This window comes from Oryctolagus cuniculus, chromosome 6 (genome assembly GCF_964237555.1).
Source record: "Oryctolagus cuniculus chromosome 6, mOryCun1.1, whole genome shotgun sequence".
NCBI lineage: Eukaryota > Metazoa > Chordata > Mammalia > Lagomorpha > Leporidae > Oryctolagus > Oryctolagus cuniculus.
In genome coordinates this window covers 103,143,347-103,163,054 of record NC_091437.1, presented here as the reverse complement: position 1 = coordinate 103,163,054, position 19,708 = coordinate 103,143,347, and the positions used below count along the sequence as shown (strand labels likewise).

General features: G+C 35.3%; 1 long non-coding RNA gene and 1 pseudogene across 3 annotated transcripts in view; one reads left to right on the top strand and one right to left on the bottom strand.

Annotated features, from left to right (window-relative positions):
* The window catches only part of LOC127490586 (uncharacterized), a 249,604-nt gene that overhangs the window by 150,715 nt on the left and 79,181 nt on the right, over positions 1-19,708 (bottom strand). The gene's annotated exons all lie outside the window — the stretch shown is intronic.
* LOC100345152 (protein N-lysine methyltransferase METTL21D pseudogene) lies at positions 18,306-19,008 on the top strand (annotated as a pseudogene).

The following is a 19,708-nucleotide window of genomic DNA, read 5'->3' as shown; positions in this document are numbered from 1 at the left end:
GTCTCTGAAATACAGTCTGTAAATCTGGAAATGAGAGTTAATTGCAGTAATATTCCCTTAATTTTTTCAAGAATAAATTTAAAATATCTAAAGTTAACCACAGCTTGAGAGATGATCATTTTAACTTAACATCACAGATCATTCACTTAGAGGCAGTTGCAGTGGCAGTCTTCCCTGCTTCAAGGGAATTTTAGAGAAAAGGTATTTTCATTCTTCATCAGTTCAAACACTTAAAACGTAGATTCCCTCTCAGCAAATTTTCTTCATTTCTGTTAGAGCATTTCTTACCACTCTCCATGAAACATGTCTTGTTATGAAAATTGGTCTTTCAAATATTTAAACAATAGGAGGAACATTTTATGGTAGAGGAGTTAGTTCTGTTCTCAAAACTAGAAAATCACAAACACATCTTAGAAACTCTTTCAGTCTTCACCATAGCTTTTTATAGAGGGCAATATATGGGGGTAAAAACAGAATCTGAAAACCAAGTAGTCCTGATAATTCAAGAATGTCTAGGCACATAATAATGAAGACAAACATGATCATTGGCTTGTTTTGGCTTCTTTGCCTTAGTGTCATTGTCATTGTTACATGCTGCATGAATCATACAAGCTAATCTTTAATTTCATTAGGTACCTGATGTTTGCAGTATTTAAAATATTTTCAGGACCGTCGCTGTGGCTTAGCCAGATCAAGAGCCTGCTGCTCTACTTGTGATCCAGCTCTTGCTAATGCACCTGGGAAAGCAGTGGAAGATGGCCTCAGTGCTTGAGCCCCTGCATCCATGTGGGAGACCCAGAAGAAGCTCCTGGCTCCTGGCTTCTGCCTGGGCCAGTCCTGGCTGTTGCAGCCATCTGAGAGAGAACCAATGGATAGACGACCTCTATCCTCTCTCTCTTTGCAACTCAGCCTTTCAAATAAATGAAATAAATCTTTAAAAAAGTAAAGTGATTTCAATAATATTGGGGAATGAATTTTTATGTATGTGTGGCATGTATGTACCTGTGTGGTATATACATGAGCATTGTATGATATATTTCTGGTACCTTAAACTCTGGTTATTCTTTAAGCTTAAAAATCCGAATTTTGAAATGGAATATAAGAGAGCAAGTGAGAGAATGGAGAGAGAGAGGAAGAATTGAAGGTAAGGAAAGAGTGAGGGGGAGGAATAAAGGAGGGAACACAGAGGAAGAAACCGAGGGAGGGAAGAGGGAGGAAGGGAACCAATGAGGGTGGGAACTGGATGCAGGAGATAAAGAGGGGGGAAGGAAGGGAGGAAGGGAGGGAGGGAAGGAGAGAGGGAGAGAGGGAGAGAGGGAGAGAGGGAGAGAGGGAGGAAGGAAGGAAGGAAGGAAGGAAGGAAGGAAGAAGGAAGGAAGAAGGAAGGAAGGAAGAAGGAAGGAAGAAGGAAGGAAGGAAGAAGGAAGGAAGGAAGGAAGGAAAAAATAGGCCCAAGAGTAAGAGATAAGAAATATGGATAAGTTGAGAAGTAAATTATGACTGTTTTAATTGTTTAGGTCCATAGGAAATGAAATCAGATCTTTAAAAGAGCTCCGTTTTTCTCCCTTCTGTGCTTTGATCCACTGATTAACATTTGCAACCACTAACTCACTTTCCTGATGGAGGGGTCTGTCAGATCGTGCTGCTTCCAGAGCCTGGCTCAAAGTTTCCAGCTGTGGATGCAGACAGATCAAAGCATATGATGGACTCTCTACAACACATTCTATCTGGAATACTAATAATAGTCTGTACTACTTGTAAAAAATCAAGTCATTTTTCTCCACTCCTTCAAATAATCAGGGTTTCCTTGTACATGCTATTAATTGATTCAATATGCGTAAGGAATGTCTGAACTTTTCCCACGCCTTATACTTACTTGTTTTTTATAATATACATTAGTCTACCGCCAGAGGTTGTTTTAATTCAAATCGGGTTCTTATTTTTTTTCACACAAAAAGAATGGAAACAACTTGTTATGCTTAGCTTTATGTGCTATGCATTTTCTTATGTTCTATAATTATGTGTATATGTGTCATCGCTTAGTCTGTTCAATTTTGATGCAGCTTAACTTGCTTACAATAGAATTTCAATATCCACTTTGACAAATATAGCTAATTCTACAATGGATACTTTAAAAAGATTGCTTGATCATATTAGACCCTTCCTACAATTTTGAGCCCAGTAGTTCAAAGAACTCCCAAGTGACTGATAATTGTCTTCAGGCTTGTCACACACATTCTGAAAGATTGAGGTTCTTTGTATTAGATAGGATAGTTGCTGTTAGTCTTTTTCTATCTTAATTTGCTATTTGCATATTTATAATTTATTTGCTTTTTATGCAATTTTGGAAATTTTTCACTTAGGAAATAGTTTCTAATGTTTTATAGCTTTAGGACTGTGGAGCATGGAAATGCATCTACTGTGTGGTATATTCCTAATGTCTTCGGAATGTAGAATACTTATGGGCCAACACTTTTAACTGATAATCAAGTAAGCATCATTAACTTACCGTGCCCAAAAGCTGTATTATTTGACAGTGAGAAGGTGTAAAATAAGACTCAACCCTTACATGGCTCACAATTCGTTTTCCTAACCTGGTAAAAAAGATTTCTGAGGGCTACCTCTGCCACTGCTGTCCATACGCAACGCCCTTTGAACTTCCTATATGCCAGTGAGTGAAGGCAAGTTTCTGCCTTGGGTGTGATATAGATTCTCTCCTTAACCAAACTTCTCTCTCAGTAGTTCTTGACCTTGAGCTCAGTCCTGCGCCTGTTTATCAAGTTTCAGCAAGAATCCTGCTGAGTCATTTTAGCAGAAAATTCAGCACACTTGGTATCTGATCTCCCTCCATATAAGATCAATTTTGTATCCCTGACCTTCATGTCTTAGTAAAATGGCCTCCCTACAACCAACGTCCTATTAAGTCCTAATGTTTCTTCTTAGCAATTTCCCATCCACTGACCTCCATCCTGCTCCTTGAATAAAACATCTTCACTGATCCTTGATGTGTGAGAAGGTGAGCCTGATCTCTTTCTCCCTCTGCAAGCCTTTCTTAGTAGCAGTCTTTCTTGAATAAAGTCTTCCCTACCATCTTTAGCAAGTGTCAAGAATTTTGTTTTTTCCTTAATAGTGACAGTGCTCATGACACACCAAAGATCAGATGAATCATTGCACCTCAGACCACCGCCTCTGGACACCACCTGTGCTCCTGGAAAGCCTGTCTTCACTCCAGGATGCTTCGTTAGGCATGCATTTGTCAGGCCAGGCCCTCAGTTCGCCATCCCAATGGCAGACTTCTGAAGCATGACCAAGGCAGATTCTGAATCCCATGATTTTCAATATACTCTCTGCGCTGAGTTAGAAACTGAGGCTTCTTTTAACATATATTTCCTGAGCTGGATGTTCTTCCTGACTCCTTGTTTTCTGTGAGGTTTATTACACAATGCCTGGGCTGGAACTTATTTCTCTTGCTACTATGTCTCTATTATGTCTATTTGATCCAAGGGAACAATTCTGTCAATTGAATCTCTTACTTCCACAATGTCTGTTGAGTATATACCACTATGACACCGACTTTAATTTTCTTGGTAGCATGATTCAGTTGATAATTTGGAATGCCAAGAATTCCTTGAGAAACCTAAGATCTCCCAAACTGGCTCTTCTGAGGGATTTCCTTTCCCATGACTTCAGTTCCTCCCTAAACTTGCACAACCTTCCATCTCCCCCTTCAGTTCCTTTGGATACTTTCCTAGATCTTATGAACCACTGTAGTTTATTAGACTAATGAATTTACAACCATAAAACTCGAAATAGGGTAATCATATTTTGTCGTCAGATGGACTTTGACTCATCCTGGTACAAATTTTGTATTTCCAGCTTGAAGGTTCTTAGTTTACAGAAAGTTTAACTCAAGACAGTCTCTATTTGTATTTTTCTTTTTTTCCATAAAATTATATGAACAGCAGAAAGAAATACTATAGGATTGACTCACATTTTTCCCTTAAAATAATGTTAATTTGGTGAGTAGACACATCAAAATGCAGTTCTACCTATAATTCTTTGGTGCAATAGAGTTAAAACTATGAAAATAGTGTATTATACCACTATTTTCAAACAGATGTGGTGATAACTTTCCAGTTCTATTATTCAATGACTGGAAATAAAACAGGTAACCATTTTGCATACCTCTCTGTTGAGCATTGGCAGAATGATGTGAAAGAAAAAAGAAAAAAAACACAAAGTTTTCATAACATTGTGGCTAATGTGTGAAAGAGGAAGCTATCCATAAGTATGCAAGTTCATGGTGCAATGAAGCACACAAACATTTTACTTTTTTTAATATTTTTATTTATTCATTTATTTCAGATGCAGGGTTACAGACAGAAAGGTCTTCCATCCACTGGTTCACTCCCCAGATGGCCACAATGGCTGGAACCTAGCTGATCCAAAGCCAGAAACCAAGAGCTTCTTCTGGGTCTCCTACATGGGCGCAGGGGCCCAAGAACTTGAGCCACCCTCCATTGCTTTCCCATGCCATAAGCACAGAGCTGGATCTGAATAGGAGGTGGAGCATCTGGGACACAAAATGGCACCTAGATGGGATGCCGGCGTTACAGGTGGAGGCTTAGGTTACTACACCACAGCCTATTATACCACAGTGTCAGTCCCCACACAAACATTTTCTAAATCCTAATTGTTTTCTCAAACTATTCCAAAAATTTATATAATTTATATAATATAATAATTTATATATATGTATATGTGTATGTGTGTTTGTGAATGTGGAACTGTTTTCTTTTTAAATATATATGTATTTGAAAGTCAGAGTTATAAAGAGAGACACACACACACACACAAAGAGAGATCTTTCATATGCTAGTGTACTCCTCAGATGGCTAGAATGACTGGAGGCTGGGCCATGCTGAAGCCAAGAGCCAGGAGCTTCATCTGGGTTTCCCATAAGAGTGGCAGGGGCCCAAACACTAGTTCCATCTTCTGTTGCTTTTCCCAGGCTATTAGCAGGGAGCTGGATTGGAAGTGCAGCAGTCAAGGCAAGAACCAGAGCCCATCTGGGATGCCAGCCTCACAGGCAATGGCTTTACCCACTATGCCACATTGCTGGCCCCTTACTTTTTTGTTACCAGTTGAAACCCCAAAATATGGACAAAAAAGTACACTAAAGGGTTAAATTGGGACTGGTAAAGGTCTAACTTTTGCTTGCTGTAGTATACCTAGAATTACATGCATAGTATACCTAGAATTATGTGTGTGAGTGTGCATGTGTGTATGAATAGATAGATGAATGGATAGGAGAATGAATCACTGGAAAAATACGGAAGTGTCTGTAAAGAAAGATAGACTTTTCTTTCCATTCAATTAGCAGTATTTAAGTAGACAATATTCTTTCATTTAAGTTTCTATCTTGAGAATTTATAATAAAATAAAATAACTCAAAAATGAGCTTTAAAAACTGTTTGTAAGAAGCAAAACTACTGGCTCTAGGATAGTTTTTAAATAAAAATTATACCATCTTGAGGATACATAAAACTCAGAACCAGCAAATGGAAAATCAACCTCTCTCTCTCTCTCTTTCTGTCTCTGTCCCTCTCTATGTCTTTCTCTCTCTCTCTCTCTCTCTCTGCCTTCCCAATAAATTTAAAAAAAATTTAAAAAAATTAAAAACTTACTCACAATTTGATGGAAAACATATGCAAGTCATATAGTTGATGGGAGAACCCAAGGGACAATAAGAGTAATAACAATAAATAACACAATACTAACAGCCAGTCTGATTTAACTGGTTGGCTTAAAACAGGCAGACTCAAACAAATTAAATGAGAATTTTCATTTGAAGCAACCGACTATTAGTAGGTAGAGTAGAAATTGAAATCAAGTAAGATTTTGATTTGCTGGTGCTTATCAGGGGCTGATTTTGCTTCCCCATTCCCTTAGGGACACTGAAAATGTTTTTGATTGACACAACTTCATGGGTTGCTCCTTAAATCTTGTGGGCAAGAATTACTTGCTTTACATGTTGATAGCACACTGAAATTAAGACATTGTGGTGTAAGATATAAGAATCAATTGGCCGGCGCCATGGCTCACTAGGCTAATCTTCCGCCTGAGGCACCAGCACCCCGGATTCTAGTCCTGGTTGGGGTGCCGGTTCTGTCCCGGTTGCTCCTCTTCCGGGAAGGCAGTGGAAGATGGCCTAAGTCCCTGGGCCCTGCACAGGCATGGGAGACCAGGAGGAAGCACCTGGCTCCTGGCTATGGCAGCACGCTGGCCATAGCCACCATTTGAGGGGTGAACCAACAGAAGGAAGACCTTTCTCTCTGTCTCTCTCTCTTTCTCTCACTGTCTAACTCTGCCTGTCAAAAAAAAAAAAAAAAAAAAAAAAAAAGGAAAAAGAAAAAGCCAGAAGACTTAAAAAAAAGAATCAATTATTTTTTACAATTCTCTAACTGAGCATTAATATTCTAGTAAATGAACTAGGTACTAAGCTATCAAAGAATGGTTTGCAAGGTTTATTCAAATCTGACTCTAGTAAAGTAAATGTCCTAACTAAAACAAACAAATGCCATTTCCTTCAGAGAATTTCTTCTGAAATTCTATTTCCGTCTTAAAAATGTGTTTATGCCAAAATTATATTCACACATATTTTGAGAAGAAAAACGTATAGCAGAGGAAATAAATTGTTTCTTGCCCTGATATATTTGTGTTTCTATTTTATAGGAATAAATAAATGCTTACCACTACATTAGATGTAATATATGTAACTCACACCTCCTAGTTTTGCTTTTAATTTATTTTAGAAAACTCTGCATTAGTTTTCTTCCCTGCTATAATAAATTACTACACATTTAGTTACTTAAGACAACACAGATTTATTATCTCTGTTTCAATGGGTCTAGAGTCAAGCGCGCTCCAGCGGGTCCTCCGCAGATACAATTCTAGGTTTACTACAGAAATGTTAGCAGGACTTAGTTCCTTGCTGAATGCTCTGGAGAAGCAGTCACTTGGAAGAGTAGTCAGATTGCAGACTGAGCTCAGTTCCATGCAAGTGTGCGACTGAATCTGTTTCTTTGGAGATAGCAGCTGATGACTGGTCTTTGCTTCAAGAGCTCACAGTCATGGTGAATGAAGAAGTCTCATTCATATTTTGAATCTCACTTTTTCTGGCATAGCTTACTGATACCAGCTGGGGAAACTTCTCTGCTTTGAAGAGCTAATGTCCCTAGAGGAAGTCTAGCTGTAGAAAACAATAGTAACTTAGATAAAATAAATGAGCATTGCATTTCCATACTTTTGCTCTCTTTGTGTCAAAACAGTTACTCATTTTAATCATTACTCTTCCAAATGGTACTCATATTGAAAATCTTAAAACTGTACCCTCCATTGTGCTCTAAGACATTCAATGAGGAGTCTAAAAGCAACAGTTGATTCAATTAATAAGACTTTAGTGAGGAGTTCTTTTCTTAACCAAGAGTGGAATTTCTGACCAGAAGAAAGGAAACTTTGCAAAATCACAGAGAAAATCTGACATCTAGGAATAAAGAAAGGAAGATCAATGCACTCAGAATATTTGGAAAAGAGATGTGCAAAAGAAATAGTGTAATCAGGAAGCAGTGTTACAAATATGATTCTAAAGACCTGGCCAAAAAGCAGGATTTTACAATTATTGTTAGAAATTTTCTCCATAATTGTTATTTATATTGTTTTACTCTTTTAAGCCCAGGAAGTACTTAACAAACTTATTTTTGTTTCTTTTTCATAGAAAATATCCTTATGTGACTAAGGACACAAGATTTTAAAAAATATGTAAAAATTGTTAATGATAGGAATTAAACAGTCTACAATGGAAATATTATGATGAATTTTTTAAAGAAATCATCATAATTTGTAATACTTTGCTTTTAACTTTTTTTTCAAAGATAAATTTATTTATTTGAAAAAACAGAATTACAGAGAGAGAAGTAGAGACAGAGGGCGATCTTACATGTGCCAGTTTACTCCATAATGCCCACAACGGCCAAGGCTGGACCAGGCCCAAGCCAGGAGCCAGGAGCTTCGTTATGTGGGTTCAGGGGTCCATGTACTTGGGCCATCTTCTGCTGCTTTCCCAGGCATATTAGGAGGGAACTGCATTGAAAGTGGAGCAGCCAGGCCTGGAACCAGAGCCCATATGGGATGCCAGCAGAGTGGCAGGCAGCAGCTTTACCCACTACACCACAATGCTGGCCCCGCCTTTTAACTTTTAAATAGGAAACGAAAGTAAACTTGGTAATTACTATAGATTTATGTTTTAAATGCATGCCAATTTAGATTTATTCTGAAATACCTCATTACTGAGGAGAAACTTTGTAGCTTCAATTTATTGGAAGTACTGAGCATTGTTTTAACTTATTCCTGCAGTTGTCAGATTGTCATGGCTCTGTTTGATCTGAATAACCGGCATTTTTAACAAGGGAATGGGAATGGTTGTTAACAACTGAAACTGTTTACTATGGGAAATGTCCTATGTCTTTGGTTTCCATGAAATTAGGACTATTTAGAGGTGGTTTTATTTCTAGGCTACTGCCATTGCTAGAGTATCTAGTAAAGCCACAGGCTATGGAACATGCATGTAAGAAGCTGAGTCCAGTGTATTGGAATGTATGCAGCAGGCAAAGGGAAGTGGGTTCTGCTACTAATAGTATTTGATGCGATCTTATTTATCTTTTTATTTTTTTTCATTACTGACCATCATCCTTAGTTTCAGTGCATTGGAGATAATAGTTCAGTTATAAATATGACAGGTATGTTTCCCCCTTTGAGTTAAAAAAAAAAAAAAAACAAAAAACGTAGTCTTCTGAGGCTGGCATTGTGATACAAAGCATAAAATCTGCTTTTTGGGCCTGCATCCCATATTAGAGTCTGGGCTACTCTGCTTCTGATATAGCTCTCTGATATTGTGCCTGGGGAAGCAGTAGAAAACCACGAAAGTACTTGGGCCCCTGCCACCCATGTTGCAGACTTAGATGGAGGTCCAGCTTCCTGGCTTCACTCTGGCCCAATTCCAGCTTTTAAGGTGATTTGAGGAGTGAATGGAAGTGTGTGATCTAGTGGATGATCTCTCTCTCTCTCTTTTCCTTTCAGATAAATAAAAATAAATCTTAAAAATTCTTCAACGTTCCTTAAGTGGAACTTATTAAAACACACTCTAGCTGTATAGTCTTTTGAAAAGTATATTGGGTAAATGAGAAAAAGAAGCAAATGAAGTGGTATTCTTGTGAAAATATGTGAACTGTTTTTTAAAAAATTCTGTATGAGGCATATTTTAGAGTTGCTTCAATTTCTTCCCATTCACAGGGTGAAAAAAAGCTTGTAAAATAAAAAGAATATTTGGAAATATCTTCAAGGCAATTTATGCTTCAGGCAAGAGGTCAAAATAAACGTTGTCTCTATTACTATCATTCAAGCAATCCCTTTGTGTGTCTGTGTATGTGTGTGTGTGTGTGAGCATGTGTTTATTTGTTACATGGCACAATTTTCTCTTAATTGGCAGTATTCTACCACCTCTCACCCAGCAGGCCTTGCCTCTGTCACTTTCAGTGATTCCACACTCCATATTTAAGTAGGAATTATCTCTTTAAAGCAAACTCATCATGGGGCCGGCGTCGTGGCATAGTAAGTTAAGTCTCTTCCTGCAGCGCCAGCATCCCATATGGGCACCGATTGGAATCCTGGCTGCTCCACTTCTTATCCAGCTCCCAGCTAATGGCCTGGGAAAGCAGTAGAAGATGGCCCAAGTGTTTGTGTTCCAGCACCCACGTGGAAGACCTGGAAGAAGATCCCAGCTCCTGGCTTCAGATTTGCCCAGCTCCAGCCATCGTGGCCATTTGGAGAGTGAAGCAGTAGAACTCTTTCTGTCTCTCCCTCTTTCTGTCTGTAACAATCTCAAATAAATAAATAAATAAATATTTATTTTTTAAAAAAAGGCAAAATCATCATGTGCTCCTGTTCCCCGAATTTCTTGGATTTGTTGTTGTTTTTGTTCAGAAGACAATAAGGTAAAGTATCACCTTGACTTTCAAAGGCCCAATTTCATTCCACTCAAATAAATAAATATAGAGGGTTGCTTGTCATGATGGAATAAGCTTAGCTTCAGTATGAATAGATGGAGCCCTTAGACAATGTGGCTGTATGAAGCTGTCTTAGTCCTGGTACTGTGATGTCTAAGAGTTGAATTCAGGGCAAGCTCTCTGTAACAGTTGCAGTCTGACTTTCAAGATGCTTATTTTTTAGACATTGTAGGAATAAGAAGAGGTATCATACACCTCATTGGCTCTATTAGATGATGTGACTGTTCATGAATTATCACTGAAGCTTGACAGAGGAAAGGTACTGATTGACTCAGGCCTACATGATGTGGGTCTAATTGTGGACCTGGAAGATGAGGGGTGGGAAATCAGCTTTACCTAACACAGGACCACTCCTGAGTACAGGAAGGATGAACCAAGCAGACCAAAGTCATAGACTTGTTATTGTAAGAAGACAATTTGAAGAATAAATATCCACAATAGTTGGGGCTGCACACAAAGTATAGATTCATCTACCCATGAGATAAAGAAAGGAATGAACTGTCTCATTAGAAAGCTATGTATTTAAAATGCTGTTGAAACCTGATATACTCAATAATATGAAGTTACCAAAGACAGATTAAAAATGAAGCATAGAAACTTTTAAAAACTATGTATTTATAAACTTCATGAAACATTATCTTTTAAGTTAGAGAAAGGAATTAGTCAATATTTGATGTTCAAACAAGCTTTATATATATAATTAAAATATAATATAGTCTTTCAGCAATAGGTAATATTTAAAAGGTAACAGAACACCTTTGATGTAGTTATCCCACTTCGGCTAAGTATCTCAAGATAATTGCAAATGAAAATATAATACATTGTTGACAAAAAATAGGAAATACAAGCAAAAAGGAAGAAAAGGGAGTGACAGTTTGAGAAATTAATGAAACAATATTTTTGCCTTTAAATGCATAAATTCATGGAAATTCTTATTGAAATGAAACCACACTAAAAATACAAAACAGAATCAGATGCTCCATTTAATCCTCAATTTCTTAATAATGCTAGTTTAATTGATTGAAATCAAAAGATAATTTAAATGATGGTGAATGTTTTTGTTTATGGAAAAATAATTTTTAGTGTTTTATCTTTTAATTTTTATTTATATTTGCAATAATTTTAATAAGATGCCTATTATATTACTGTGGTATCTATTTTAGTCTATTATAGTCTAAAGTGGTAGAGTAGTTAAATTTGCATTAATATATAATCCCAACAAGCTTGTGTCATGTCTCTTTTTTAATATTTTTAGAAGATAAAGAAACATGTCATTCTTGCCTTAAACCTTGTGTATTAACAACAGTTTTTTTAATATACAGTTCCATCTAATAACTGAGAAGTTCAGAAAAAAAATGTATGCTTCTCAGCTTTTTGCCTTTAGCTGCAAGTCCCTTTGCTTATGTATCAGAGCAAGCATTGGAAATAAGAATTGACATTACTTCAATTCAAAAATTAAGGTTTTTTTTGCATTCTTTCCTACTTCTCTATCATATTCTATTTTTCTCAACACAATTTATGACATTCTTCCTACCATTAAGACTATCAATTGTTACAAAACAATTTCTTTTCAATCACTAGATAATATTTTTGTATTTTCCCATACCTCTCCATTTCCCGAAAGTTCAATTAACTCCAGAAAAGCAATGCACTTCACTTTAATAATTGTGGTCATGAGGAATGAGATGTATCTGGTATAGATCACTGGAAAGCCTTGTATGTCTTGTAGTAGAAAGTCTTCCCTACACTCAGTCATTCTTAAGAGTTAATATGATGTTAGCCAAGCTGACAGACCCAAAGGCCATCTTCTCATCTCCCTGTGGCCCACTGCAGAGAATGTAAATGAAGGTAAATGGCCATTAAAGCAAGCAGATAAAAGAAAGTTAATGCTTTCATAGTTAATCTAAATGATCCAGAAATAGTTGAATTCTTAATACTTTAGAATCAGAACGTATTCGAAGATACAAATTAAAAAAAAATTATGTTGGCTTCTGTGTTCTGCCTTACTGTTCATCAACAAAATGCCTAGGAGAACATAAGCATTGGAGTTAAGCAGAGAGAGGGAGGAAGATAGTTGTCTCCAGGGGGATGGAAGTCTATCTTTATGATCACCTTACAAATCATAATATAACAAAATAATCAGAGTTTAATTGAATTACATCATGCTAATGTTGTATTCCACAGTTCATTTTCCCTAGTGCTAACACTACTTGATTGCAATGAAAAGACCAAAACTATTCATGTGTGCTTTGGGTGTATGCAGATATATCCATGGCTTCTTCATTCATTTAGAAAATAATAAAATTATGCCCTTGTGATAGTTCTTGAAGTTAAAAAAAAAAACTTGCTGTAATGAATGCATAATATACAGCATAAAATTGAGTGCTAGTATTTTCTACAAAATAAAATACCGAGAATCCCATATGACACAAACAATTGCATTTTTAAAAAATCTCACATGGTTTGAAAAGTAATTTGTTATTAAACTTTAAAATGTTCATGACACTGTATTAGTTATTGGCCATGTAGTTAGATAAATTTAGTACATTAGAGGTAATTTTGGCAACGAAAATTCAGTGGTCTCAGAAAAGTATGTAGTAATCATACTTGCATAACCCTTAAGAACAAAGCAAAATTTTAGGCTAAAATGGAAGCACTCAGTACATATCAAGACTTAGGAGAGGTGACCAAAATGGAAAAGAAACAATAGCAAATTAACTTAGTAGTGTAATTAATGGATAACACAACTACATTGATGGGAGTGAGCAGAGATAATTAATCTTTGGAAAACAGGATTTCAACTGTAGAGTGTATGTATAAAGACAAACATACACTAAAAAAGGGAAGGGTAGAATGAACACTAAGTTATTTGATTGGAATTGGAAACATTGGCCTGAGTTCACAGTTTTCAATATTGATACAAACAAATACTGCTGTTAGTATAAGTGTATGTGTGCATGATTTACAATGTATCCATGAATCTCTCAGCTATATCCTCCAAGGAGAGCCTAGAAGTGATGATGCCCAATAGTAATGCATACACTTGGAAATAAGATCTTCATTTCTCAATACTACTTTGTCAATAAAGGAAAAAAAACTCTGTAGAAAAATTATTAATTCCAAGACTCAGGAAATATATAGAAGATCTGAAACATCTTTTTGTTGTCAGAAGTAAGGAAATTCTCAAATAATGATGAGGTATTTTGAAAGGACACAGAAACCAATATGAGTGACCTCTCAATATTCATGTCAGAAATAATTTGAGCAATAAAGTAAGCAATGAAAATCATGGATTATAATCCACAAAATAAAATAACTATCTATAACCTAAGGGCCAACACTGTGGAATAATGGGTAAAGCTACCACCTGCAATGCTATAACAGCACCAATTTGTGCCTCAGCTATTCCACTTCTAATCCAGCTCCCTGCTAATAGACTTGCAAAAGTAGTGGAAGATGGCCTAAATGTTTGGGACCATGCCACTCATGTAAGAGACTCAGATGAAGCTCCTGGCTCCTGACTTTTGCCTGGCCCAGCAAATGAAAAATCTCTCTGTCTCTCCCCCTCTCTCTCTTTAACTCTTTCAAATAAAAATATGTACATATATATTAAAACATTATCTATAAGAAAATTTAATAAAGTAGTGAAGCAGTAGAAGGGAGAGACCCTCTTTATAGTGGTTATTATAAGGAGAGACAACAAGTAATGCAATGTGGGATTTTAGAGTAGATACTGAACCAAAGAAAGCATATTAATTTTAAAAATTGTGAAATTCAAAGACAATTTTAAATTTTATGATAGCATTTAATTTTTGTTAAATTCCTAGTTAAGATAATTAATTGGACTACAGAGATGCTAGTAAAAAATAGGAAGTAAGTACAGAATGATTGTATTTTTCTTATTATATTTAAATAACAAAAAACAAAAATCTTAGAGAAAATAGAATAAATTAAATTGTTTTTATTTTGACAGTGTGGTAGAAAAAGTAAAAAAAAAAAAAAAAACCTGCAAAACAGGCTAGACTCATATCTAAGAGCTGTAAAACTAAATGTAAGATAATTACCTAAACAAGACAAAGAGTAATGCATTTATAAATAATATTCAATTCTTTTGTTGCTTAAACTTCATGTAATCTCTAATTCTCAAAAATGAATTACTATGATACGTGATGCTAATAGTAATGATCCCAATGGAATCTACCAGTTCTAGTTTATTTATATTTGAAATATGAATAAATATTTTAGAAAATCCATTTTCAATAACAAATGCTGGCTAAATCAATTTTGACAGCTTATGTAGCATATTGGATATATCTTATTGAAATAAACATTTTAATTAAAGATTCCAGATTGTTAATTGTTTTCAGACCAAGAGAAAGTATAAAGGCCAGTGGAATAAAAATATTTGCCTTTTAAGACTGAATATGTGACTTTGCATTTCAAATATTGAACTACATATTCATTTCATAATTTATGTTTCATTATTTGCTTAAATATACATTTCTCCCTATGCCCACCCACATGTACATATACTTGTACACACAGTGTGTTTCCACATATTCTATCAACATAATATCAGCTTTAAATCTCTGAAATTATTTTAGTTGATATCTATAGTCTATTTTGTAGTAAAGGGTATGAGCTAGATTGACTAATTTGTTTTTAATTTTAGGATTTTATATTTTGTTAAGGGAAACTATTCAGAGCCTACTATTCCAAATGTTTTGACCAGTACGGGCATCATTAATTCGTGGTGCTCATCATAAGAATACTGAATGAATATATATTTGATAGGAATGATTCGATATACTAGAGGAGTATTTCATAAACTTAACACTATCTCTAAGATATGCATATGTTTATAAGGGGTAGAAAACAACTCATTGAACAGCTGGAGGGTTGTGTGTAATATGAGATATCTCTTTTATATATATATATATATATGTTACAGTTTGAGGTTGCATTAATAGTTTCCAAAATTTTTGTTCAAATGGTTTATTTTCTTTTTATATTTTAAAATTAATTTTTCATATTTTTATTTGAAAGGCAGAGAGAAAGAGAGAAAAGCAAATGAAGACAGAGAGAGACAGAGATCACTCATCTGCTCATTCACTCCCTAAATGCCTGTAACAGTCAGGGATGGGTTAGGGCAGAACTAGGAGTAAGGAACTCAAGCTAGGTCTCCCCCATGGATGGTGAGAACTCAAGTAGTTGATACATCACCTCTGCTTCACAAGTGTGTTCTTAACAGGAAGATGGATTTGGAAGAGCCACTCTGATACAGGACACAGGGTTTCTGTTAACATTTTAATATATTTCCTAAGGTGACAAGAAAAAAGAAAATTATCCTCATCTAAAAAATTGCTTTGGTTAACATAGTTTTTTTTTTTTTCAATTTAGATAAAAGTAACGTGTATCTGTCATATATATATATACAACTGGAAGAAAAGATTCTTCGAGAAGCTAAAACTAGAAGACATTTTGCTTAATTGAATTTTAAAAAAGCATTAGAAACAAAACTTTGCTCAAACAAAAAACAGTGGAAAAGATTGCCCTCAAGGGTACATTGCCAAAGACTGATTTGATGAGTAGAAAAACTTTCAAGCAGCTCAACAAGAAACATGCTAAATTGCAAAATCAAATCACGAGTAGATAAAAACAAGTGGATTGCAACAACTTTAGTAGCTAAAAAAAATTATACATCCAATGCCCAGAAGAGTTTTGCAACTTTTTTAGTTGATAATATTGCTTTTATGATACCATGATACCCACTTGTATTGAATCCATATATATATATAATCCTTATATCTATCAATCACATTTAAAGTCTGACCAAAACCCCAAAGGCTTAATGTTAAATTTCTCCACATTTGTCAAACCCGCTTATATTGAATTTCCAGTTACATCAACCTGTTAGTTTCGCCGGTTATGCTGTGTTTTTATAGGACTTTATACTACTTTCTGGTACCACAGAGAGGCGGAAGAACAACAAAGTAGTAGATACTACAATGTGCTTTCCTGCAAATATTGTATTACTTTGTTTTATCAACATTTCTATCTGATCTCTGGAAGTTAGATATATAGTAAGCTCATTCCAGTTTCTGTAAGGTTGGAGCAACGTTGACTGAAATTGTGAAGATACTAAAGCATATTGAAATATTTAGCTCTTTTTATCTGTCACATCCTAACTTTGAGGAATATTATTTAAAAACTTGCAAGGATTTCAGGATCATTTTCCTACTTTATGACAAAAAAGAATGAATGGATTTATTTTCCTGCTAGATTGTAAAATGTGGTTTGTTTTAATGTATGAGACATAAATCCCAGAGTCTATCTTGAGGTTATATTTGGCACTGGAGTCCATAGAGTGGATATAAAATAATTTTGTAAAAGTGAAGACATTGATACCACAGTGGGTTTTTTTTTTTTTTTGGTTTCAGCATTCTAGTGTGGGTAAACTTAAATTTACTTTAATTTTTTATTACACTGAAAGAACAGAAGTTCTTGCTATTCTTGGTTTATGCATGATTAGGAGGAACACTTTTTGTACATGTTACCATGTAATGTTCATGTTTAGGAAGGAAATTTATGATTGGATTGAGTTCATTAAATATAACTTGATTTTTTCTTGGACTTCTGTAAAAATTTTCACTAAAAATCTGTTTAAAAAGGCCAGTTAGTTTGTTTTAAGAATACTGAAGAAAGATACTTTACATAAAGAATTATCTATATCTTACGGTAAATAAGTTCATTAAAGAATATAGCTATGCTTCAAAACGTAAGTGGCTAATGAAAAATGAAGAGTAAAAATTAAAGAATGTTTAAAATGCTCCTATTTTTACTCATGGTCAAATCTAAGATGAAGTGAATGATGTCATATAACACTTTACATGATTTACTTGGAGGAAACAAATATCCTCAACTCAATATTTTATTGTTATGTATTCTAAGCTTTAGTTCTGCAAAATTTGTTAAATATTTATATTCATAATTTTGTTTTTAATTTTCAGTTTAGGTTGCCAGTAAAACTTTTAATTTTTAGTAAGAACACTTTATACCCATTGAATGGCTTATAAATTTTCTTTCTTAAAATTGGTACTGTTAGTTAAGTCTTTCAAAAAACTTAAACTCAGCTTAGAAATATTAACCAGTAGTCTAGGAAGTGTCATGATTGGATAACTATGATAGCCATTTCCATTCACTGTTTAAATTACTGCCTCCAAATCCATTGATTCATATTCCCATAGCAAACACTATTGGCTGTAATGGAACTAAGTGCAAGAATAGTAAAATAAGAATAAATAAAGCACAGGGTGTCACTTGTGACATTTTATAGCAGGTAGAAGAGACTGACACATAAATTGTACTTTGATTCAAGCTATCAGAAGAAATGCACAAATTACCGTGTGCTCAATAAAGGAAAAGAGCTCTTTCCTGATCAAAGAAACAATATCCCTTTACATAATTCAAAGACTCAGTCCTACCTTAAATGTACGACTAAATTTATTTATGTATCATTTATTTAATTCATTTATTCACTGAACAAAAAAATAAGGTTTTTTTTTTTTTTTTTTTTAGGTATAGGAGACACATTGCAAACATAAATACAATATACAAGGAGAAGGATTAAGACATTAGCAACAAAATCTCTGCCTGGGACTGCAAAAAGAGGGAGTCAGAGATGACATCTGAGTGGTCTCTGGAAGAACAAGTAGTTTTCCATCCTGGAAGTACGAATCTGGAGGAGAACAATAAGAAAAATACCCTACATGAATGGAGAGTAGTATGTACAAAGACTGTGAAAGATCAAGGGTTTTGGAAAGTTTGCCAAGCTTAAAAAATAGCAATGTTTTCAAGAAAATGTTATCTCAGCAAAACCTCTGGTGTCCCATTTTCCTGCTCACTTTATAAATCCTAAATTCAAGAACACGTATTAGCGATCTGATACAAACCCAGCGATCTATTTGTCATGGAATTTACATTTTAAAAAATAGAATAAAATGGAAGACATTGATTATTTTTTTCCTTTTGGAATTCAGATATACACTTAAAACCATTTTATATTAAGTATTCGTGTTATGTTTAGCTCCTTATTCTTTTTAAACTTACATAGTCACTCATGTAACCACTAACCAGATCATGTACACAATAACTTCAGCGGCATCTTGCAGCCTGGCAGTGATGGCGGCAACCGCGGAGTCCTCATGGGAAGACCCACAACGGAGCTGTGTGCAAGTCCTGGAGAAGCGGGATGGCACAGCGCTATACTGACAGCAGTATAGTTCTGGTGGCATGGGTTGCATTGTTTGCGATGCTGCTTTGTCCTTTCTAACTTCCTGGAAACGCCCAGGGTTTTCTCGAGCCAGGGCCCATGTGCTGAGCAGGAGGTCAGTGATGGAACTGCGCTCAGGCACCGGGGGAATGGAGCTCATGGCCGGTATAAGGGCAGATGTTGTAGTCACTGATCTTAAGGAATTGCAAGACCTGCTGAAGAAGAATACTGATAAACAAGCTTCTTGTCACCGGTTCTATTCAAGCCAAAGTACTGAGATGGGGTAGTGGTAGTGGTAGGCGGATAGAAGACTTTCCTCCTCCAACAGACCACGTGCTGATGGCCAACTGCTGCATTATGAAGTCTTTGGAGCTATTGTTGAAGACCTTAAAAGATCACCACGGATATAGACTTGCATTATATGTTGTTACGAACATTGGGGAAAAAAAAAAAAAAAAACGGAAATCAACACAAAATATGTTGAGCTCCTTCAATTAGACTTTGACTTGAAAAAATTCCTTTGGAAAAAAAATGATGGAGTATCAAAGTAAAGATATTAATATTATGTGCATGAGAAAGAAAAAAATCAAAATTCGTATCCTGAATTTTTAGCTATCTTATCCAAGCTATTGACAACCTGGGTAAGCTAAAGACGTGACTGGAGCACATGAATTCAGCATGAGAGATTTTTGTTTCCAGCAGGTCTTAATATGTTTTAAAAGTCAGACCAGAAAATTTTAGCTTATCTTCAGGAAAAATAAATGTTTAAGTTGTTTCATTTCTTCGAAGATAAATTTAGTACTTAAATGTTCTTTTACTTGGAAAAATAAAAACTGGAAATGTTGTCTTATAAACTTCTATTGGCCAAAGTTTTCAGACTTTCCTCTTCTGAGAATGTGGATGTGTTTTAAATAATAAATTGTACTGTGCTGTGCTGCTGAGAACATGAATCAGGGAATGGAGGGGTCAAAAAGAACCTTACGGAGTTTTCCATTTGCAGATGGAATGAGAATGGAAAGTTTGTTTTCAGTCTTGTACAATTGGATGCCTCATGTACTTTTCCTTTGGGTTTGTTTTCCAGGAAAATCTGGCTAAAAACCCTGATAATAACTTGCTTACATGAAACAGATCTCTAAATAACCACAAATATAGTTCTGAACACACTTCCTAAATGATTCTTACCCTGTCCCTATCACTTTTGTCTTATGACAATCATCTGCTCACACATGCTCATCTGTCAAGGACTTGAGTCTCCAATTCCAAAAAGTAGTAGCTGGACAGAATTCTGTTACATAAGGCATTGGTGTAAGAT